At 43.3% G+C, this 24227-nt stretch overlaps 1 protein-coding gene across 9 annotated transcripts in view; it reads right to left on the minus strand.

The window, feature by feature from the left end:
- Fhip1a (FHF complex subunit HOOK interacting protein 1A) overlaps positions 1-23079 on the minus strand; it is a 236394-nt gene extending 213315 nt beyond the window's left edge. For 5 of the 9 annotated variants that reach the window (XM_076574338.1, XM_042279223.2, XM_076574340.1 and 2 more), the window contains exon 1: positions 22698-23079. The gene's annotated coding sequence lies outside the window, so the exon portion shown is untranslated. Of the gene's footprint in view, positions 1-22590; positions 22654-22697 lie in introns of all 9 variants that reach the window. The other 4 variants (XM_042279225.2, XM_076574336.1, XM_006985330.4 and 1 more) reach the window with 2 other exon arrangements.
- Between the last annotated feature and the right edge of the window lie 1148 nt (positions 23080-24227).

A 24227-nucleotide genomic window follows, 5' to 3' on the forward strand; every position in this document is an offset into this window, starting at 1 on the left:
CTGGCACATAGCAGACAATCAAAAGTTCAGGATGAATTAATGAATGGGGTCTAATCCAGTCCTGGCACACACAGGCATGACATAAATGTCCACTGTAATGAATGAGTCCTCTCTTCTATAGAAGTTATTTTTATATACTTCATAAGTTCTGACAGCTGATAGTCTTGGCATGGTCTCTAGCATCCCACACAGTGCTTGGCACATACTATTCCTTCAATAAATTTCTATGAGATCAGAATGCTGATACACAGTTCTCTGAATGTGCATCTATATTAAAGATACTGCAGGATACTTGATCTTGGCTGACTATGATATGGGACATGGAGAGATGGAATACTGTAGGTCAAGAGCCAAAATTCTCTTGAACTCTTTTTTTTTTTTTTTAAATAACACCTCCTCCACCCTCAATGCTGGAGACTGAATGCAGGGACAGGCTAGTGCTCTACCACTGAACCATAACCCTAGCCCTCTTCTTACTTTTTATTTTGAGATGAGATTTTACTGCACTGCCCAAATGGGTGTTGAACTCACTCTGTAGCCCAGGCAGGCCTTGACCTTGTGATCCTCCTGCCTCAAGCCTCCTGAATAGTAAGATTACGGCCATGCCTCTAGACCTGACTTGATTCAGCTCTTCAAAGGCCAATTACCTTAACTGTTACGTCTAACCTGACATTCTAGTGGTTAATAGGCAACCTTCTCAGAATATATCACTTAGCTGGCATACCTCTAGGTACACCAACCCTAAGCAAAGAGCCCTGCAGGATTCTGAGAACATCTGAAGCCTGTAGACGGCACCCTGCTGTGCTACATCCCATCGACAGTGCGCCCACGGCTAACTGTATTGACTTACAGCTTTCTTTTGTTCTGTGAGTACAAAAGTTCATGTAATCTCTTCCACAGTGGAACATGTGATTCACAGTAACTTAAGTCTGTGTTCCTGAGCCATTATCACTCATATTTGACTCAGAAGAAACAACTTTCTTATTTCCTTGACAACAGCGTCACTGTCTTACACTCATATTGGCTCGACCAAAGCACAAGTATGTTACCTGAATCCATCCTCTCCTTTCAGTAGACATTCTGGTTTTGCATTGTTAGTGCTGAGAAGGAAAAGCTAGCTCTCCGCTGGGCTACATGGCCAGCCCAGGATTCTACCTCATTTGTTATGTACCATAAGGAATACGGGACATAACACCTCCCTGCCCGAGGAAAGGTGGCCATGCAGAGTAATCAGGGTCACCGGCTGTGGTGTCAGAGATCTGAGTTCAGGCGCCAGCTCTGTCCCTGGTTACCAGCATCCCTTTAAAGTCCCTGCACCTCAGCTCCCTCGCTGAAAGATTAGTAAGTCTGTCATGCAAAGCAGCTGACTGGCTTCACAGCCAAACTGTCAGGCCTGAATCCTTTATTGCCCCTTCCTTACCAGTTTTAAATTGTTCAACTCATGTCACAACGATTATAAAATACATCGTCTGAACTTGAGTAGGTCATTATTTGAAGCAGTAGGGAATTAAGTTTACAAAGCATTAATTCTCCATTAACTTTTCCCAACCTCATGGCACTTCAGTCAGTACTCATCCAGTAGGCACAAGTGACTTCAGCAAGCTCCTGCCATTTGAGACTTCCTGAAGCCAACACAAAATAATTTCCCTAGATGTCACTATGTCACCAAGAAGAGTAGTTCCCTTCCTTTTAATGCCCCACACGGGAAATAGCAGTGCAATCAGGTAAGAGATGTGCACATGATCTGGGCCTATCAAATACATTATATAATAACATGACCCCAGCTTACCAATGGGAGATTAAAGAAGCAATAATAAAGGGACTAAATGAAAATGTTAAGTGCATCTCAGTCAAAATGCATGTGACATCATTTAAATCCCTCGAGGGACAATTCCATTTGGAGGCAGCGAGTGTCTGGCCAGGGCTCACACAGATGAAGGTCAGCCAGGCATGAGGAGGTGGCAGTTCAAGCACAGAAGGGCTTGCTGAAATTCACACAGGCAGGCATGGAACAAAGCAAGTCCTCTCAACGCTTCAAGGGTTTCTCCCACCGACCTTAATGACGAAAGCGTAAGAACCTGCCTGAGCTGATATTTAGCAAAGGACCATTCTTCAACAGACCAAATTCAAAAGAGCAGACATTCTCTCACAAATCTTGACGTTATTGCTAGGTACAAAGAATATATTTGCAGAAGGAAATAATGTCAAAACCAAAGCAGCAGGAAAATGTAAGCTTTTATTGGCGAGTCAGAAGGGAAACAAAGAGCAAACGCACACTGAGCCTCTGTGGCTCAGGTGCAAACAAGGACACCAGAATAAAAGGTCAAAAGAACATTGGTTCCTGGCCAGAGAACTAAGGCTTCCCACCCCAGTGGTGGCTTGGGCAGCTGTGCACTACAGTGACGGCTTCTGAACTGTGTGGATGGGAGGACATTTTCTCAAAGGGTTTGAACAGCCAAAAAACACAGCCTGACAGTGACCTGCGTGGAACTGGGCAAACACCCCACTGAAGATAAACCCCACAACAGTTGCTTTCACAGGTTCCCAAGGACTACAATGCAAAGATAAATATGTGTTATTTAAGACACACACACGGTTGCCCCTGCTTTAAAACTAGCAATGATTTAAGCTACTGAAGAAAAGAAGCACGCGTCGTAACTTTCTCCCAAAAATCAGATAATGAAAGAGCAGTGCCTTGCACAAATGAGGTGACGTGCTCCTAGCTAAGTCAACAGAAGTACTGAATAAATAACCTCGAATAAGATAACTGGGCAGGAAACCCTGAGGCTTTTCAACTAAAGAAGGGGGCACATGTTCTATACTTGTTCACCGTAAGAGGGAATTGTCCTGAACATAGGCGCCATCATCTGTGAGATTTCAAGTTCTTTATGATTAGCTCGATGCCCTATTGGATGGCTTGCTGTTAAATAAATAAATAAATAAATAAGTCTTGCGCCGGGCGGTGGTGGCGCATGCCTTTAATCCCAGCACTCGGGAGGCAGAGCCAGGTGGATCTCTGTGAGTTCGAGGCCAGCCTTGGCTACCAAGTGAGCTCCAGGAAAGGCGCAAAGCTACACAGAGAAACCCTGTCTCGAAAAACAAACAAACAAAAAAAAAGTCTGCTAGATTGATTTTGCCCATGAACAACAAAAAGTACCAAGATAAAGCGAATAACTTAAATAAAACACATCCCTCCACCTCATGGCCAGCAGCAAAACTGAAATTTCCTTCTGCATGAAGAATGACTGTGATTTTAATAGAAACAGAAAAATAAATAAATAAACCACACATCCATAAAAGAATTATTCTCTTCAAAGACTATATCCTTATTACAAAAATACCTGCCAATGCTCAAAACATTTTAGCAGCAACTCTTCTAGGACTGCCTTCATACTTAAAACATTCTTTTAAATTTTCAGCTAGGGCAAATTTGGTCCCTTGAATGTGGAATTTGATATCTGTAGGCTAGACATACTTTTAGAAGTAAGGAGAATCTCCTAGCTGGATACTATTTTTTTTATCAAAAGTATATGTGCTTTTTAAAGTAGCTTGTAAACCACAGCTGGTCCTCTGTACCTGTAAGTTTTAAATAAGCTAACCACATCCTGAAAGTATTTGAGGAAAAAAATATTCAGAACATGTATACGTGACCCTCCCCCTCGAACAATTCAAGTACTTACATAGTGTACATTGCATCTGATATTATAAATAATCCAGAGGTGAGTTAACATATGCAGGAGCATTGCAGAAGTTATAAGCAAATACTGTACCATTTCATATAAGCTGCAGATTTGGGAAGTGACTCCATTTCATATAAGCAGTTGCAGATTTGAGCATCTTCAAAAGGTTCTAGAACTGAAGGACAACCGTACTTCTAAAGTTCAGTCTCTCTCCAGAAACGTTCCAAAACTCCCTTCTAGGAACTGCAGCTATGGAATGAGTAGACAATTTCATGATTTCCTTGAAAGCCTGCTTCTCTTTTTACAGCAACTTTGATACTAATATTGTGTGTGCTCTTAACCAACGGGATACCAGCCAAATCCGATTCATTCTTTCATGCCATACATTCATGAGACAAGGATTTACTATTCACTTAATATGTGGCAAGTGCTGAAGATATAATAATAGTGAGCAAACACAGGTCTACCATCTGCCCTCATGAAATTCATAGTCAGGTACAAAACCAATTTACACAAAAAATATAGTTTATAGCCAGTAAATTCAATGGTAGATGGAAAGACACATGGTGATGTAAAAGCCTAGAGCGGTGAGACCCAATTATTATAGCGTAAGGAAATAAAGTTGAGCTGAAGCTAAATCGTAGTTAACTAAATACACAGGACTAAGAAGGAGATGTGTGCTAACAGGGGCAGAGGAAAAATGGACAGTATGCACCAACGCTCAGTATGACGTATTAAAAGGGCTAAAAGAAAGATGGAGATCCTTAAGTCTTGAGAGTTACTGCCACAGGAGTATGAGACAAGGCTGGAAAGATAATCAGTGGAGGCTTGCAAACGTTAATCAATGAGAATCTCCAAACAGACTCCACTGGAAAGTAAGCTAGGAAGGGAGACCATCATGAGATCCATACTGACAGCTTGGTTCTACCACTAAAAGTGGAGATCCAATGGGAAGCTACCAGTGAAGGGGTTAACATAATGACCCGGAAGAAGTAGTGAAGATGGACAGAAATGAATGCATTTAAGAGCCACTAAGCACATGAAGTTGATTTTTAAAAATGGTACAGAATACTATGTATTCAAGATTCACTTGAAGGTAACCTTTTGGTCTTGCCTAACAATGTCTTAATCAGTTGAAAACCAAAAAAGAAAATCATACAAATTTAAGGTCATTTTTCAATCAGCTCTCTGCATCATATTTATGGTATTTCTGTAGCATATTTTAGATAACAAAGAAAAAGCAGAAAAAGAATAAACAAACTTAGCATCTCATTTTATGTAAACATGAATTCCTGAGAAATTGTGCTACACTTTGGTAATAAAACAATGCACACCTTCAGAAACATTATGGAATAAATATTTCTTCCTTGCACAAAAGCATTTATTAAAAATGCAAAACAAATTACCATGTACCACTGTACATCAAGTGAAATGGAACCATTCTATTTCCATACAACATTTATCTTTTATGGCTCGGTACATAAACTGGGTGATTTTATAGTTCTGAAAGGATGGGATAGCAGAAATCTAATAATCACCATCCAGTTTCATAATAAACCATTTAGTAAGCAACCACAATACCCACAAAGTCTGCAAAGATTTAGATCTAAGCCTTTATCCATAGGGAAAAATCACTTTTATATCTATATGCCTTTGATCCACCATCTCCAGTTCATACCCTCCAGAAAATACAGCCTTCCCACAAATCCAGCTTCACTGTAAGTCTAGGTCACAATGTTACAATTGTCAGTAACAATCGTTAAATAAAAATTACAGGAAGTCCTTATTTTGAATTAAGCTCCTGAACAGACTAAGCTAAAATCCAAAATGAAGTCACTTACATTGCAGGTCCCAATCACCAAGCTTAGCCAATGCGGTTTGTCTGACCTTCCAGCCAGACAGGATTAGAGATTAACAGCCAAATTTCCCAAATGGGCCAGTTTCAAATGGTATGATAATCAATTTCCTTAGGTTTTAATCCTTATGCAAAGGAAGTAACCTGAAATAACCTGATGTTAGCTGACCAGTTATCTGCTCCATCTCTGCTTCAGGGAGAGAGACCTTGATGTGAACAGTCCACTTCTTCATCCTGCTTCTGCTTTACTAAGTTCTTTTCTGTCTCTAAAATCAAACGCATTATATTTTACAGAATAAAGGATGATGAGTTACCCAATTCTAGAACTGAAAATAAAGTTGATTCATGGATAATAAATATCGCATGTCCTCATTCATATGGAAAAGCAAAAATAAATAAAAGGTTGCTCTCACAAAAGACAATAGAACTGTGATTACTAGAGCCTAGGAAGGGCAGGGCAACATGGACAGAGACACATATTTGGTACCAAAATACAGTTAAATAAGAGGAATAAGAAGACTTCTACAGCATCGCAGGGTGACTAGAGTTTACAACAACTTACTATATGTTTTATAAAGAACTAGAAAAAAGTTCAAAGGCTCCCTTACACAAAAGCGTGATGGAGAAGTGTTTGAGATGAAAATGCTAAATATCTTGATATGATCAGTACACACTGTATATATTCATATATTCCCAGAACTTGGAAAGCTGAGGTAGAAAGATTTCGAGTTAGAGTCTAGCCTGGGCTACATAGCAAGCCCTTGTCTCTAATTAATTAACTGACTAATTAATTAGATGGAAACAAATCCGTTTAAGATCATTAACTAAAATTATTGCAATTTTATCCTTTGACAGAACATAGTAAGTTCAAATGTAGTCAGTCACACAGTTTGAACCAAGACTCCTGAGACAAAGGGGTCTCTGAAACAAAGGAGTTTATTGAGTCAACAGGAGCAAGATTAGATAGCAGTACTGGAGAGGTGACCCAGTGGTTAAGAGCACTGGCTGCTCTTGCAGAAGACCCAGGTTTGAATCCCAGCACCTACATGGTAGCTCACAGCTGTCTGTAACTCTAGTTTCAGGGTATAAAACACCCTCTTCTTGCCTCCAAGGGTACCGCACACATATGCATACAAAATACTCATACACATAAATCTAAAAAAAAAAAAAAAAAAAAAAAAAGGCTGCCACTACATAAGCCAGGCAGTGGTGGCACATGCTTTTAATCCCAGCACTCAGGAGGCAGAGGCAGGTGGATCTCTGTGAGTTCAGGGCCAGCCTGGTCTACAGAGAGAGTCCAGGACAGCCAGGGTTACACAGAAATTCTGTCTCAAAAAAACAAACAAACAAAAAAGACTAGATAGCAACTGGAAACAAGTGCAATAGATCTCAAAGCCAATGGTGGTTTTATAATCAGAGTCTGAGAAGGAAAAACGGATTATTTACATAGACCCCACACTGTCTACACAAAGAGAAAGGCAGGATAAAACGAGTTGAAGACGGTGGGGTGGGACTTAACGACAATTCTTCAGGAGTACCACCACTTCCGGATTGGCTGAGGTCACCAGTATGGCTGGTTTAGATGTAAACAGGTGCAGTGGTCCACTGTGTTGGCATTTCCGTGAGGGTCTTAACACAGATTCAAGAATGGCCCCCCAATATTAGCTGACTAACTTCCCTTATCCCTTCTCCTCTCCATCCTTTAGATCTTATAACTTGGGATAGCTCAGAATGATTTTCTTAGACTGCATAAATGTATACAAAGCAATGTGTACAGCCGCTCAGCAGGAATAAAGGGGAACTGGAGTTTTACTGTTCTCACATAAACAGCAAATATTCCATCTGCATTCTAATTCTGAGAACAACAAAAAAAGATGGTGTAATTTCAAGATTTTCCAACTACAGTTTATGACAGCCAGAAAAATGCAGTTTTTTTATTTGAAAGAAATTCAATATGAAAATTACCAAGAAAAGCATATAAGACCATAGCAGGTCAATAATGTAACTTCTAAAGGCAAAACGCACTTTTAAATAGGCTACTTTTGGTAATGTGAGTCACAATCTAGGCATGATTTAAAGAAATTCTGCACATGAATTTCTGGTTTCCTTCCCTTATAAAAAACTACTAAAGCATGTGTGAAATAAATTAGTGTTTAGCCATACCATCTGGTCCATTATCATGATTTACAACAGGTGTGCTTAAGCCTGCATTAAGCATATAGTGATATCTCAAAAAAAAATTATACACTGACCTGTTACAATCACTCTTGGAGGTAGGCTGTACTCTATGCAGTGTGGTTATATTCCAATTGTAGCTTGAAGTCTTCCCAACGGGGTGAGGAAGCAAAACTGCAAATCTCTCAGCAATTTTGATTTCCACAGAAACAGTCAACTAGACTGACGTTAGGGTTCAAAATCTCAAGGCTTCTACCACTTAGAACTAAGCGGAGGAGCAATTTACAAAAGAGTGTGAGCTGCTGCTGAGCCACCCCAGGGGGTGTGTTCCCTGAGCTACCCCAGGGGGTGTGTTCCCTGAGCTACCCCAGGGGGTGTGTTCCCTGAGCCACCCCAGGGGGTGTGTTCCCTGAGCCACCCCAGGGGGTGTGTTCCCTGAGCCACCCCAGGGGATGTCCTCACAGCGCCAAGGTGAGGTTCACTGGACATCTCATGATCACCTTAAAAACAGCTGAACTATGTGTCCCTCCCTAAGGTAAAAATGTTCACCTGATCACAATTTTATACACTAGACAGAGATATTTTGCCAAGAGTTCAAATATAACCATGCCACCTTGTACACTCACCACTTCTTAATATATTTAAAAGAAGAAAAATTGGGATTAGCTAAACCCTAGGGCATTTTATAATTTCCGAATTCCAAGTGAAGGGATTTTCATTAATCCTTTACTTTTCAGATGTGAGCACGCACGTGCTCACACACACACACACACACACACACACACACACACACACACACACACACAATTTCCAAAAAGCTACCAAGAACTGGGAGGATTAACAAAGATATTAGAATTCTCATACCTATTTTTTATAAATATGAAAAAAATCAAGCACACACAGACTACAGAGCATAAGGCAATGAAGACCACCACCTAGCTCCCGAAGCTAACAGTGTGCTGCCTAGCCTTGGTCAGCCCGTGGTAATCTTCCAACCCCACTCCTTATCATTCCAAAAAGAGAAAGATTGTTTTAAAGCAAATGTTCAATATCCAGCACCCCCAAAATAAAGACAACCTTCTGTAACTCCATTTCATAATACTGTTATCATTCTCTGAACAAAATATAGTCCGTTAATTTATCTACTATCTAGTCAGAGCCTGAATTTTCCAAATTGCCTTAATTTTTATTTTTAATGACTTCATAATTACTCTCTCCAAACCAAGAACCAAACGTAGTTGCTGTAGCTCTTATCTATCTCTTATCTCTTGCCTCTTTCCAGCCACTTACTAAACAAACAGAGTAATATGCCTAGTAGAGACTTCCACATTCTGGGTTTAACTAATTAAATCTCCACTGGGGCTGGAGAGATGGCTCAGTGGTTAGGAGCACTGGTTCCTCTTCCAGAGGACTTGGGTTAGATTCCCAGAAACCACACAATGGCTCACAACCAAACATCTGTAACCAGTTCTAGGGTATCCGACACCCTCTTCTGTCCCCTGCAGGTACCAAGAACACACATGCTGCAGACGTATCTGTGGGCAAAGCAACATTCGAAGATTAAGTTAAAAATTTAAATCTTAAGGTTGTTTAACATGATCTTTTTTTCCTTTTCTTAAAAAAAATAAGAATCTTGAGCCGGGCGTGGTGGCGCACGCCTTTAATCCCAGCACTTGGAAGGCAGAGGCAGGCGGATCTCTGTGAGTTCGAGGCCAGCCTGGGCTACCAAGTGAGCTCCAGGAAAGGCACAAAGCTACAGAGAAACCCTGTCTCAAAAAAACCAAAAAAAATAAATAAATAAATAAGAATCTTGATCAGAATCATATTATGTTCTTTGGCAAGAAACTTCATAGATGCTTCTATTTCCTATTAAATCAGGAGACACATCACGCTCACTTGTTTCTCCTTTTTTGAATGATAAGATTGGTCAGTGGACCCAAGGTTTTTGCCCAACTTAACACAAAGTTCCCCATGAGCCCATGGCCTGATGGCTTCCCTTGCTGTGGAAAGAGGAAGGGGGTTGCTGGGGACTGGATTGTGGGGCTCAATTCTTTTAGCAGCCACTGGTAGCCATCCCTAGACCCGCTATTTCTTTAGGGGTAACAAGGTGCAGGCCCTTTACAGCTACCTTTCATTCTACGTTTGTCAGTTAGAATTCCTCTCAAAACAGGATTGTGTCTGAGTCATCTTTTTGGTTACTCTGAAATATGGTATTAGGTTTTTCTTTTGTTTAGGGGGTTTGGGTGTGTGTGTGTGTGTGTGTGTGTGTTTGATTTTGGATTGGGACAAGGTCTCATTCTGTAGCTCAGGCTGGTCTAAATTTTATGGTAATCCTCCTGTCTCAGCTTCCCAAGTGAGCCACCAGACCCAGATGAGGGTTTCTATTGTTTCTTTTGTGTTGTCTGTCTGCTTGCTTACAGGGAAGGGAGGATGGCACCTGACTTACATCTTCACAGTATTTAGCATCTACGAGCACCAGGATGTATATCTGCCTCTCTATTACAAAGACTACTTCATCTACAATCAGTGAGTACAATTTCTCAACACACTTTTGAAATAACCCTCTGGTTACTCAATCGTGTAGCTGGCCTACAACATGAAACATATATTAAACAATAAAAGCCGGGATCCAGTATGACTGTAGTGATCTGGTATCCGTGTCTGGGTTTCTAGCCTATCAAGTTGGGGAAACTCCTCAGCCAACCACTTGAAACCTTCCACACAGTGCCTACCTCATCCTTTTCCACGAACACACGCTACCTGCTCCTTCTGCACCTGCGCCCTTGGCTCAGCATCCTACATATCCACCCTCTCCTCGAAAATAGCTCAGGCTCCATTTCCCCCTCAGGGGTAAGCACACCTCTAGCTCTTGCTGTCCAGCATCCCTCTTTTCTCCTGAGATTGTACAATCCTTCTTTAAAAATGGCTCCTCTCCCCTGGCCCAGGAGAATGTCTAGAGAAGTCTGAATAATTACTGAATAATCTCTGGCCCTGAGCACAAGAACAGAAGTTAACACTCAAGCAAGGCTGACCAGAACCATTCCTGAGATAACTGAGAATTTGGAAGGTCAAGTCCTCTTCCTGAGTGATCTTCATTTTGCTAGAGCCATACCCTGAGCCATGTGAAGAAAATGGATGCAGAGAGAGGTAGAGATATGAGACAGAGAGTAGATATAGGACAGAACTGTCCAGTTTGGACTTCCCTGAGACCCACCTCGCCTCTCCCACACTTAGGTCAGGTGACCAATTAGCCCCTCCCCCTTCTACAGTAGGGGATGAAAGGAGTCCTATTATAGCCCCCACCATGAGTCAGGAAGACCGTGAGCATCTTCTCGGTTTCTTGTACTTCCCGTCTGTACAAACACGACCTCTTATGTGATGTTCTGTGTATTAGAAGTGCACTTGTCACCATCTTTTGTTGTTTTGCAGGCATGGCTTATTCATCTCTTGAACAACCTTCAGAGTCCTCGGAAGGGTGCTAAATAGATTTTTAGCACGTAAGTAACAATAGCATGTATTAGTTATTCCTTGGTATTAAGCACTTTACATACATATGTTATGTTATTTAAACCTCATAGAAACTTCCTGAGATGGTCATTATTACCTCTTCTTTCTCCCATCCCCCTTTTGTGGTGCTGGGGTTCAAACTCAGTGCCTTGCCAGTACTCCACTCATGATCTTCCTGCCTCAGCCTGCAGAATGGCTAGGACTACAGGTGCATGCCATTACATTTTATAGATGATTCTCCATTTTATAGATGAATAAGCAATGAGTCATCAAAGGAAAGTAACTTGGTCATTTACTAATTAATAGATCATGCATTTACTAATTAATAAATAGATCAAGGATTTGAACCATATACACATTCAGGCTGCATCATCTTTCCATTATACCCACATAACCTCACACAATACTAAATATAGCTAATTAACTTACCAGAAGGCGTAACTGATCAAAGACAACCACCTAGCATGTTGATTTCCCCTGACCCCAAAGTATATGTTCTTATATCATTAAAAAAATATTCATAAGTTAATGCATAAATAAATAAGCTATGTGAAAACAGGTCTCTTGAAAAAGTTATAATACAATTTCTTCAAAATTGCTGCTGGCAACCTGAAGACTAAATGCTGGCACTTCTCTCACAGTAATGGGTAAAAGGAATGAATATTTAAGACCACTCTGTCAGAACAAGTTGTATACAACTCCCCTGGCAGTAATATTTCAAAAACGGCAAAAAGAGATTTGTGAGCCCCTGTCAATGCGTGTGTGACACGCCTTCAGCTCTCCAGTTGCTCGGCGGAATAGCCCTGTGTCATCATTACACACTAATCGTGATTGAGCACTCCCGTGGCTTGGAGGCGAGAAGAGGGAGCCTTCAGGAAGAAAATAGCTTCCTCTTCAGAGCTTACCAGGAAGGGCAAGGAAGTCAGGAACGGCAACTTATTGGCAAAGAATCTGAAAGTCACTGGCTCTCAGCCCCGTTCAGTCCCATCCTTCAGCATGGCCTCTTGAGATCCCTGCTAGGAGATCTGCTTGTAGCTCAGTAGGCCAGCAGGGAGACCTGATTGTAACTTAGTAGGTCAGCAGGGAGATCTGCTTGTAGCTCAGTAGGCCAGCAGGGAGACCTGCTTGTAGCTTGTAAACCAGGGAAAAGCTCCTGGTAACAAACTGTCTCGATGCTGACCTTCTTCAGCATCCAGCCAAGGGACCCCATCAAGAAGTATCCCATAAACGTTTGTTGATGGTTTGAGACTTTTTTCCTTCTTTCTCACTTCCCTCATTTTACTTGAGGACCTTCCTACCGTAAAGGCAATGCCATACGTTGCACTCTTCCACAGAGTATGATGCCTGCTCCTCGGGGGCCAGACAATGGCATACTCCTGCATTAACTTTGTTACAGCAGAGCCCACACATGGTACAGATTAGAAGGGGGAGGAATTCCCTGATGGCGAAAGTGTCTGCTACTTCGGAGGCTTTGATGAAAGGCAGCCCATATAAAGAATATCATCACTGTTGCAGACTCAAGAAGACTTCAGAGAAGATGATATGTGACCGTGATACAGAAACCATGAATTCCCAGGAAAATGTAAAGTAACTTTGGCTCTCGGTGTGGCTATCACTAAGATAGCCTGAGAAGTGTGTGGGCATGTGTGTATGTGTGTGTGCATGTGTGTTACACACAATGTAAGTCTAGATAGAAGGGATGTGTTTGCTAGCTTTACTCATCACTGTGACGAGTTACCTAACATAAACAGCTCAAGGGGGGATTTGTTTTGGCTCATTGTTTCACATGTTTGGGTTCATGGGTTTCAAATGTTTGGCCCATGAATTTGTCACAACATAATGGTAGCAGGAGCTCATGACAGAGGAACTTCTTCCCCTCCCAGTAATTAGAAGGAAGAGACTCAAACAGGAAGGAGGCCCAGGTCTAACCTCCAAAAGCACCCCTAGGGACCTGCTTCCTTATGTCCTAAAGTTTCTACCACCTCCCACACAGAGGCCTAAGATGGGGCCAAATTCTCAACACAGTCATCTGTTCAGGTATTTCCCAGTCAAGCCACAATAAGAAGTCTTGAGCAACAAGAAGGAAAAAAGACAGAGATTCCAGAGGAGGCAAGAGGACGCTTAAGCTACAAAGATGTACAGAGGGTAAGGGCCTCGGGTCAGCAACTCCCCCTCACTCACTTAATAAACATTTCCTGAGTGCTGGGCCACTCATGACCATGAGACAGAAGGCCAACTTGGCCAACGCTAACAGTGATACAGCTGCCCTTCAGAGAGGACAAAGATTTACATTCTTATTTGGAGATAACCGATAAACAAGAGATAGAACTAAGTAAACTGTGCCAGGTTTAAAACAAATACAAGAGAACAGAGCAACAGTGATGAAAAGCACGGAGGCCGAGCAACATTTTGAACTTACATACCAGCCAAAGATAAGAATGAGAACAAATTTCCAATGGTGAGTCTCTAAAACTAAATCCCGCCATAGGGAAAAGAATGAAGGTCACACCTGTGCTTGGATGAAACTGACATCAAATTAGACATACACAAAGTTCCTAGGAACACACAGCTCACTTTCCACATGTCTTCTTCACATTTGTTCAAAATTACTTGCCTGAAGTGTTGCCGAGCATATTTAGGAAAATAGGGAACGACTGAGGCAGAAGCAGAGCAAAGGGAACTAAAAGAGACTCAAGAGAACCAGATGGCACCAAAGAACTTCAAACCAGTACCTCAAGAAAGACAGACTCAACAGAACTTCCAAGGTTTCCTGCATTTTTAATTATGTGCATATGGGAAGGGGGTGTGTACATGAGTGCCAGTGCCCATGCAGGCCAAAGGTGTCAGATCCCCCTGGAGCTGCAGTTCCGTGGGTGCTGGGAACTGAACCTGTGTCCTCATGAGAGCAGTAAACACTCTTACCTGCTGAGCCATCTCTTAGGCCCCTCAACCAGACTTTAAACACTACTCATTTCTTTTCCTTAATAAAGGTTGACTCCAAGTTAAGAATGATATATAAGCTTCCTTTGTGAAACAACTTCAGAGAACTTGCAGGCACTTCAGAGAACACCACACTGGGAAAGGGTTGGGTCCCTCTAGGAATGAATTAGACATTTTGGCCATAGTCTCAAGATTGGGAGGGCAAAGGGGGTGCATACAAGCCTTTCATTTACCTTTTCTTCCCTTAGTAGACCTTAGTATTTTTAAAATAACAATAGTAGGTAAATATACACTGGTCATCTACTAACTGAAAAAATGGCAGGCCCAGAACAGTAGAGGATTTGTAAGTATATAACTTGACTTCAGTCCTATAGATTTTATACTATTACTGGGGGAAAGAACAAACATTTCAAAGATAACATTAGAGGCCATCAAATGGCCAAGCTCCTAAAATGGCATAGAGAAATGAGATGGCATGACATTGCTTCAGGAAAGACAGCCAAGGAAGAATGAATGTAGATCAAAGATGCTGAACGAGGCTTCAAGAATGTGCATTCCTGAAATAACTGAAAGGAGGAAAGAATGATTTCAGAAGAGGTGAGAGGAGGAAAGAGGTAGAGCGAGTTCAGGAATGAGGAACAGACCAGCACAGCCTCCAAACAGAGCATCTGCACAGGGCATCAGGTCACAGAGGCCCCTATCAGTCAGGGTTGTTCAGAAAAACACAGCCAGGAGAACATATGATGGAGATGGAGATGGAAGATGATGGGAGATAGATGGGAGATTGATGAGAGACAGAGGAGATGGGAGATCAAGATGATGGAAATAGGAGATGAGAGATGATGAATATCGAGATGATGGAGATGATGAAGAGGGAAAGGGACAGAGGGGGAAGGAGAAGACAGAGAGATCGGCTCTTATAAAAAGAATTATTATAAGGAATTAATACATGTGATTATAGATGCTAAGAAATTTCAAGGTCTGCTGTTGGAAAGTTGAAATCCAAGAAAAGCAGTAAGTTTCCATTTGGGCCTAAACCTTAAAGTGAAAGACCAAAACCCTAACCCAATTAGGCAGGGAAAGAAGAAACCAGTAATCACCAGGCACCACAGTAAGAGGGAACAAGCTCATGCTGCCTCAACCTTTTTTTGTTCTATGGAGACTTTCAATCAAGTGAATAAACCCTGCTCACATTGAGGAGAGCAATCTGCATTACTAAATCCACCAACTCCAAATTCAATGCCATCCAGAAACACTCTAACAGACACACCCAGGATGAGTACTGGACACCTTGCTGTTGCCTAACCAAGTTGACACATCAAACAAACCTTCACACCTTGAGCTGAGTCATTACCCAGCAGGCAATAAGGACCATGAAGCAAGAGCAAGGAAACACAATAGCAAATTAAACTGACCTTGATATGGAAATGGGTGATGAGGAGAAGAAAAGCAAAACAGAAGCAAGATGAAAAATACAATTATCTATGCAGTAAGAGACAGTTGATCAATAACAAACGTTTCTATGATTCTCCTCAATATAAGTAATTCTGATAGGAGACTAAGATGTGGGGTTATTATTTGTGTTGTGTTGCATTGCATTGTGTTATACTGTACTTTATTGCATTGTATTATATTGATGTGTATTGCACTGTATAGCATATATATTGAGATAGGGCCTTGCTGTGTAGCCAATCTGGCCTTGAACTGTGGATTCTCCTGCCTCAACCTTCAAATGCTAGGATGACAAGCACACCTTACCATTTCCAGGTTCTCTGTAGTTCAGTTTGCTATCAGGGTGGACCTATATAGATCTATAAAGAAGAAACTGGCAAAGAAAGCCAAGGACTCCAAAGGTCAGCAATAAAGATGCAAACTTAGGAATTAACTGCACGGGGAAGAGTCGAGTTGGGAGCTGACTCCTGGCCTGACAGAAGCTGGACGACAGCAGGCACGCAGTCAGGCTGAGTCAGCAAACTGAGGCGGCAAACACTGCCAACCCTAATCGCTTTATGATTCACTGTGCAGGAATGGCCACTCCTGGGTGACAACCCAAGCCTAAACCATCGTCAAGAGGGAGGATTCCACTGAAGAAAACAAAAAGGAGATGGGCCAACTCAACCACTTCTCGACTGTGACAAGCTGATTCTTACTATCTACAGCAACTTTTCCAAAAGGGCATTCCAGGTCCTCAGCAGTCAAATGTCAAAGACGCACAAGGAGGAACTTGGGAGGAAAACTCACCGAGCTGACCGGAAATAAACATTAGCTAAGTTTGTGGTTTGATTTCAGGTGTTTTAGCTTGAAGTGGGAAGGAGACAGGGTCTCACACTGTGGCGCAGGCTAGCTCCCTATGTAGCCCAGGCTGGTCTCAAACTTGCAGCACTCATCTTGCTGTAGGCTCTCCTGTGCAAGATTGTAGATATGGCCACCACAGCTGGTTGAGGTTTTTTGTTACGATTGATAGGTAAATATCAAATACTTTTATGTTTCCTCAAGCAAATAAAGGTTAATAAAAATCCTGAGCCAGGCGGTGGTGGCGCACGCCTTTAATCCCAGCACTCAGGAGGCAGAGCCAGGAGGATCTCTGTGAGTTCGAAGCCAGCCTGGGCTACCAAGTGAGTTCTAGGAAAGGAGCAAAGCTACACAGAGAAACCCTGTCTCGAAAAACCAAAAAAAAAAAAAAAAAAAAAAAATCCTGTTGTTGGATTTCTCATAAGCATTTAAACTACTACATCATGGCCTTAAAATAAGACAAAAATGCAAATACCTTGTGATATATATATTATATATATATATATATATTAGATTTCAAATATTCAACATCAAAAAATGCTAGTGTTATAAAATAGACAATAATCAACAATAATACATTAGACATGTATTTTCCCCCAAGAAAAGATCAAAACAAGTATATGCAAATCATAAAGTCCATGTCTAAGAAATTTTTATTTTATTAAGAAAATTTTTCATGTGGAAAATCGGGGGCTAGGAAGATGGCTCAGTAGGCAAAGTGCTTCCATGAAAGCGTGAGGACATGGGACAGATCCCCAAAACACAGAAAAGTGCCCCACATGTTAGCATACACTTCTAATCCCAGCACCTGGGAGGCAGAGGCAGGAGGCTCCCTGAGGCTCCCTGAGGCTCACTGGCGGGCTGGTGAGCTGCAGTCAATGACAGACCCTGTCTCTAAGGAGGTAGTTGGCATCGCTAAGGATGACAGCCAAGGTTGTCCTCTGGCCTCCACAGACAAGCACACACATGCTCCTAACCACTGAACCATCTCTCTAGCCCTTAATCGCCTCTTTTTGAGGGTCAGTAAAAAACGTTTCCACAAGAAAATCCTGGAAAGTTCTTCCCACTCTCCCCAAGAGCATGAGCCCTAAAATTCATAAAGTATCTCATTTCACATTTTACACACACACACAGCATAGGATAATCAATTCCTGATACAAGCCCAAAGACCCTATAATTGATCCATGACCGTGAGACAAACTCCACAATACAAAGAGAGGGGCCAAACTGCATTCCCAGCATTCTGCCAAAGCCAGTGGATACTCTGAACCCCTTAATGGCATGTCTTAGAATAATGTTCTGAAGAAAATGTTTTCTAAAAAACTGTGCTTCATAAAAACCAATTAGCAGATCATCCAACAACTGCAGAGTGATTTTATAGCTGTTATCAATTACTTCCTCCTCTTTGGGGAAAAGATTAAAACCAAATAGAACCTGAAATGTAAGAAAATGAAGCAAACCCCACCTAAGAGCTTTGCACTATGGTGACCTCCCCAGTCACCTGTCCTCAACTTGTACACTCAGAAAGAATGTGTTAATGTCACCAAACATTGAAAGGACACTATCAGAGAAAACGTAAATCTGAAAAAGCTGACATTTTCATATTGGTGCCTCTTCCACAAACTTGTCCTACTGAAAACACACGAATGTAGTTTCAAGGATTTCAAGGGTGATTTCTAGAGCTGTTGGTGAAAAAAATGGGAAACAACCCAGATTCCCAAGAATAGGAAACTGTTTAAGTGGCCCATGATACAGCTGCTCAATATAATACTATACAGCAATTTAAAAAGACACAAGGATCATCTATGTGTATGATCACGGAAACACTTTCAAGATTCACTGTCAAGTTAAAAATAAAAAGCAGTGGCGGAGAGATGGCTCAGCAGTTAAGAGCACTGGCTGTTCTTCCAGAGGACCTGAGTTCAATTCCCAGCACCCACATAGCAGCTCACAACTGTCTGTAACTCCAGTCCCAAGGGATCTGACACCCTCACACCAATGCACATGAAATAAGATTAAATAAAAATTTTTAAAAAATAAAATATAAATAAAAAGCAATGGCCAGGATGGTAGCTCCATGGAAGGAACATCTGCCTACCATACATGAGGCCCTGGGGAGACATTCTCAACTCAGCAAAATAAATGAACAAAACTCAACTTGAAAACTGCTTAGTGTAACTCCAGTTGTTACTAACAACAGCAAATACATACTTCACATGAGAAAAATAACTTTTTGATCTAAAGTGGGTTTCAGTATCAGTTGTCAGATTTATAAGGAAAAGTTTAAGAGGAAAAATACATGTACTTGCCTCAGGTTTTCCAGAATATAAGATTTCAATGCGCTTTTAACTTTCAACAATATACTTCATTAATGCCTAGCTTTTTATTTTGAATGGTATAACATACATAATCATAAATATAATCACTTTGTGTTAGTAATATGATCAGAAGTAGGCAAAAATCGTATTTATAAAGAGTAGAAAACTCTTTACAATTCACCGAAAATATCTCAACTTCTCTTTCGGAAGGCAGCAGCATCCTTACTCTTAGAACTTAAAAATGAAACAACACTGTGGATGCTGGGAAGCCTCTTCGGTGCCTGTTCCAGTATCAGCTTCTCAGAACAAAACTGAGCTGCAAATTTAAGTTTCTCAAATTCAACTGAACAATGCTGTCAACTTCTAAATCATTGCAGATAAACTGCAGGCTTCTAATACTATGCAAAAAGTAACCACAAACTTAATGGCAAAAAGTAAGAATTCCTCAAACTCTAAAAGTATCTGAAGTACTTTTATAAAGGAAATAACATGAATGGCAATGTCTCTAAATTCATAGTCCCTTGACTATTCAAAGATTATAGAAAAACTTTTTTAAAAAAGTTTTCATGCTCGAAAGTTGTTTAAGGAATTATTACCATGGATGACTTTCTCTCTTCTGGGGAAAGAATAGGAGAAATTGGTTCTCATCTCTACAATAGCAAGGTATCAGGTAAATCGTGTAAACACCAACACCTCAGTTTCCTCAGAGCACCATCAAAGAGTGGAAAAGTCTCGGTGGTCCCCACCAGCTCGAAAATCCGACAACAGGCCTTGATTCTATCCTTGCCAGAGGAGTTTTTTAAAAGCATACACATAAATAATATACTCTTCAATTCATAGCTATTTCTTCTTGTAGTTATTCCACTATTTGTAAAGAATATATTTATTTCTTCATTTGGGTTGGACCTCGGAGTTTTGTTGTGGTTTTTTTTCCAGTGATTATATGTTAATATATAATATATATCTATATATTATATAACTTTATATATATGTACCATACTCCTGCTATCCTAACTCCTCGGGAGTTCTCGTTTGGATTAATAAGAACTAAGATCTGGGGCTGGCCTCAGATGGCTCAGCAGTTAACGGAGCCTGGAGAGCAAGCCTGATGAACTGGGGTCCTTCCCTGGAACTCATGTAAAGGTGGAAGGAGAGAATCAGCTCTGCAAGACGCCCTAGGACCTCCACACATCTACCGCAGCAGTAATGAGCTCGCTCTCTTGCTCTTGCTCTCTCACGCTCAAATAAATAAATAATGTCGATAAACAAACTTTCTCATTGGGCTGAGGAGATGGTTTGGGCAGCAATGTACTCGCTGCTCAAGGACGAGGACCTGCACTTGCTTACTACACTCCTAAGTAAAAAGGCCAGGGACAGCAGCAGCACACCTGCAATCCCAGCACAGGGAGGTGGAGACCGCCAAACCCCTCAGGACTTCTGGGTTCGGAAGATCCTGTCTCAAAAAACAAGGTGGAGAGAGACTGAGGAAAACACGTAACATTGTCCTCTGGCTTCCAAAACATATGCACTCACCACAGAGTCTTTTAAATAAAATAAAATAAAATCCCCTTTTACATCCAAAAACTTCCTGAATTGTAACAGGGGCAAAATTAAAAATATGGCCCATAAGTCAACAATCTTACATTGAGGTCTATGTCCCCTACTCCCCAAAGCTGGGTATGTCCTTAATAAGTCTTTTTACCACCCTGAACCTCACCTGTTTTCTCCCAGGTAGTCTAAGTGCAATCACTCACTGAAAAGTGTTTGCTTTACACGGCTTTAATCTGGCACACCTGAAAGCACCTGTCAATCATAACACTGTAGAAAGGTCTGCTTCTGTTACTGTTTTATCCAAGAGATCCATAAAGGAAATCCTCAGGGTTCTGGTCACTCCTGAGCACTGTTCCTCTGTAGAGGTTATTAACTAGGGCTTGGAAGTCAGTGAAACTAAAGGTGAAATAGCTATAAATCGGGCTTCAAAGCCAGAGTCCAGGGGTCCGCCCTTGGCAGGGGCCTGGGAACTACCACAGAGACAACTGCACACAGAATGAAGATCGGGTTTCTAAGCAGAGATCGGAGATGGTCCTTCTGTAATATTTTCACAGAGGAGGGATATTCTTCACCAAATTCTCCTTTGAAAAGTAACCCCAGAGGACCAAGGATGCCATGCCATGGTAAAATGTTTGCCTAGCACGCCTGGGGTATTGATTTCAATCCACGGTACCGAAAGACAAAAGTAGCCCAAGCTCACAACTGTACTCCCCGGCGTCTTCTATTTACCCCACCCGGCCACGTACGTTCGTACGCTTGCTTTTGGTTTATAGCCATTGCCTATTAGGGCCCTGCTATAGAAAGGACTTCGCAGAAAGACTTCTGAACTAAATCTGGGAGGTAAAGAACCGTCCAGCAGTGTATTACTCTGACTGAAGAAAACAGAACACCCTTGTCATTTCCAGTCTCCGAAGGCCTGCATTTAAAGTGGAACGTCCGCCCCATGGTGCCTCTTGTTGGAAGCAAGAAAAAGCTAGCTGGGTAGTTAAGCCTATATTATTAGACCGCTCTCAACTATTCTAAATCCACTTCAGCAATGCCTGCTTCTCTAATTTAATCATATCCCTAAAACCATAAGACAAATGACAAATGGGACCCCGACCTTAAAATTCTTAGCAGCGTCATGAGAAAGAATTCGTTAATGCTCAAAGAAATCGATCTTTAATGCCAACTTGTCTGCCATATTGGACTGAATGAATCTCTAACTCAGTTTCTGTCCCAAGAAGACCACTGACATTCTCCAAATGGGGGCACTGGCTGGGGTCCATAGAGTCCAGACAGCTTCAGAAAAATCCTATCTAGTGAACTGCAGGTCAGGCAGGTACATTAAGGAGGGGGAATTTTCCCCCTTGTTAATCAACAGGATAAAGGTGATTAAGCAGGAATTTATTTTTCAGTGACCTATATAATTTCATCAGAGCTGCTATGGCCATTAGCTGAAAAGCAGCTGACTTCCCAATGAGATGAACTTGATAGCAAGACCCTCCCAGAGCAGCCAAGGGAGTAGTTAGCCCCAGCTAGAAGGACATGTAATTGGTCTGCCTGCCTTATTTCCCACCCTTCCTCCCCCTGAGAGCTGTCTTTCTTCAGTTTGGAGCTCTCGTCCTCCAAGGAGAGTCAGGATGGTATTCCCTGCACCTGGATGTCTAGGGCTGCATCACCTGTGGAATGGCTGGCGGCTGATCTGTCAAGTACAGGAGGCTGAAGCCACCCTGGGCTAATTCTCCGGACCCACACACTTGATTCCCAAAGTTCTAAGCAAACAGAGCAGCTGTCGCCGCCAATACCTCATCTACCCAAACTTGAAATAAAACAACAGCGAGTCTACTACCTCACAACAGGAGTGGGTTTAACAAAAGAGCTTTGTTGAAGCCAGAGAACCCACACACACTGTCGATGAGAACCATAACTCGAATCCAGTTTCAGCGAATTTATGAAATTGAGCAACAGCTACTCAACAGCAAATTCCTCTCAGCTTGAAAAGTGCTGCAAGTTCAGAGGCACCGCCTCCAATTTCAGTGTACGCCAGGAGGTTTGGAGAGGAAGACAGATTCAGATCTCATCGCCTTCGCCAATTCCTCCTGGGAGACCCAGGCACTGCGACCCGAGGGACCCGACAAAAGCCTGATGACATCTTCCTCCGTCAAAACAAGCCAGCTCTCTCGCTCGCCCAGGGTCAGTCGTGAGTAACGTCGCGTGCAAGAGCCCGCAGCGTCCGGAGCAGTAGTCACAGGTCCCAGCCTCCCTGCCCTCCCTCTCTTCAAAAACCTACCCCTGTCGCCCAACAGGATGCAGGAAGGAGGCTCTCGGGACACCCTTCTCTTCCTCCAACATCCTAAAATAAAATAAAAAGCAATCCTTCATGCGCAGATCCCTTACCTACGGGCGGTCCACCCGCCACGCACGCAGTGTCCCCTCGACAGTCAGAAAGTTTGTGCGGCAGTCCGGGGGACAACCGAGCCGCCAGTGCGCAGGGCACTAACTGCGGGGCAGAGCCGGCTCCTCCCGGGCCCAACACCCAACTCCGGGCGCCCGGGCAGCTGCCCTCGGGCGTCTGGGCGCGGTGACCTCCAGCCCCGGTTTCCACTCAGCCTGAGGACCCGGGGACAAATCACCGAGAGAGAGAGAAGGTCAAGGCACAACTTTTCTCCTGCGCGTCAGCCCTTGGCAGGTCCGGGACTCGTTCCCGCCCCACACACAGCCCGCACCCTCCGAGGAGCCTGGGCGGGGCGGCGGCAGGGGCAGAGCCCAACCTGCCCGGCGACTCAGGGGAGCTGGCCGCAGACCCCGCCCCCAGGGCCTCCGCCGCCTCGGGCCACGCCCCCCGACGGCCCCGCCCCGTCGCCTCGCCCCGCCTCCGCCAGGTGCTCCGGGGACTCGGGTTGCGCGCGCTCGGGCGCGCACGGGTTTCCTAGGTGAAGGGGGCGGAGCCTCCGGGAGAAAGTTTCCACCGAAACTTGAACTGGGACGCGGTGGAGGACAGCTCGCTCGCCCTTGGGGGCTCGCCTCTCCCGCGAACCTCACCTCCTCTCCCGCGAACCTCACCTCCCCTCCCGCGCCACGCCTGGCGAGCGGGCACGCACGGCTGGTTCCTAGGGTTTTGTGCGGAAAGGGAGCCGCCGCGCACCGCGACGTTCCCCTACTTTTCCCAGAAGGTTCGCGTGCGGTGCCTGGCGCTCCCGCCCCCCTCGGATTCCCTTCTCCTGTTCTCTTTTTTCCTCCGATATTTGAACTTGAACACGACAGTCCCGGGAGCGCTGCGTCAAAAGATGAGCGTGGTCGCCTGGTAGTCTACTGGAAAACCGGCTGGACTGAGCAGGAGGCCACTGGGTCCCAGCAAGGGGGCGGGAGTTACGGTTTTGCAGTTCAGTGTCTTAAGGGTAATTTTAGCCATGCGGACCTTATTTGTGGGCTTGAGAGTATTGCACAGGTGTGTGTGTCGCTCGATCACTGCCAACTGACCCCACCTCCAGCCAAAAGACAAGAGGGCTGTTTAATGTGGACAGGCCTGTGGCAAGGATGAAAGTTCGCAATTCAACTCTCCAGGGGAATTGAGAGCAGGAGGGAGGCGGTGGCCCTTTGGCACCGCGCGGTACTTTACGCTCTCCCAGGGCCCAGCCCTCGACCCGGGGCGACCTTTGCCTAAGGACTGGAAGCCACACGCCACGCCAGCTTTCCCCTTCAGTCTCCACGCCCCTTCGTGCGTGGACTTGGACTGCCTAGTCCCGGCTCTGCTTTCTGGACTTTAAATCCCAGAGGAGGAATCTGAATCTTGGTTAGCAGCTCTCTTGGCATGTGCATTGCCCTGTGGTTAGTGTGGCTGAAACTTGACGTGAGCTTTCCTCCCAGCGGATGGGGCTACACCACAGTCAGCAAAAACGGATGTGGAGGTGTTCCACCACGGCTCGC

The sequence above is a fragment of the Peromyscus maniculatus genome, chromosome 6, assembly GCF_049852395.1.
Source record: "Peromyscus maniculatus bairdii isolate BWxNUB_F1_BW_parent chromosome 6, HU_Pman_BW_mat_3.1, whole genome shotgun sequence".
NCBI classification, from domain to species: domain Eukaryota; kingdom Metazoa; phylum Chordata; class Mammalia; order Rodentia; family Cricetidae; genus Peromyscus; species Peromyscus maniculatus.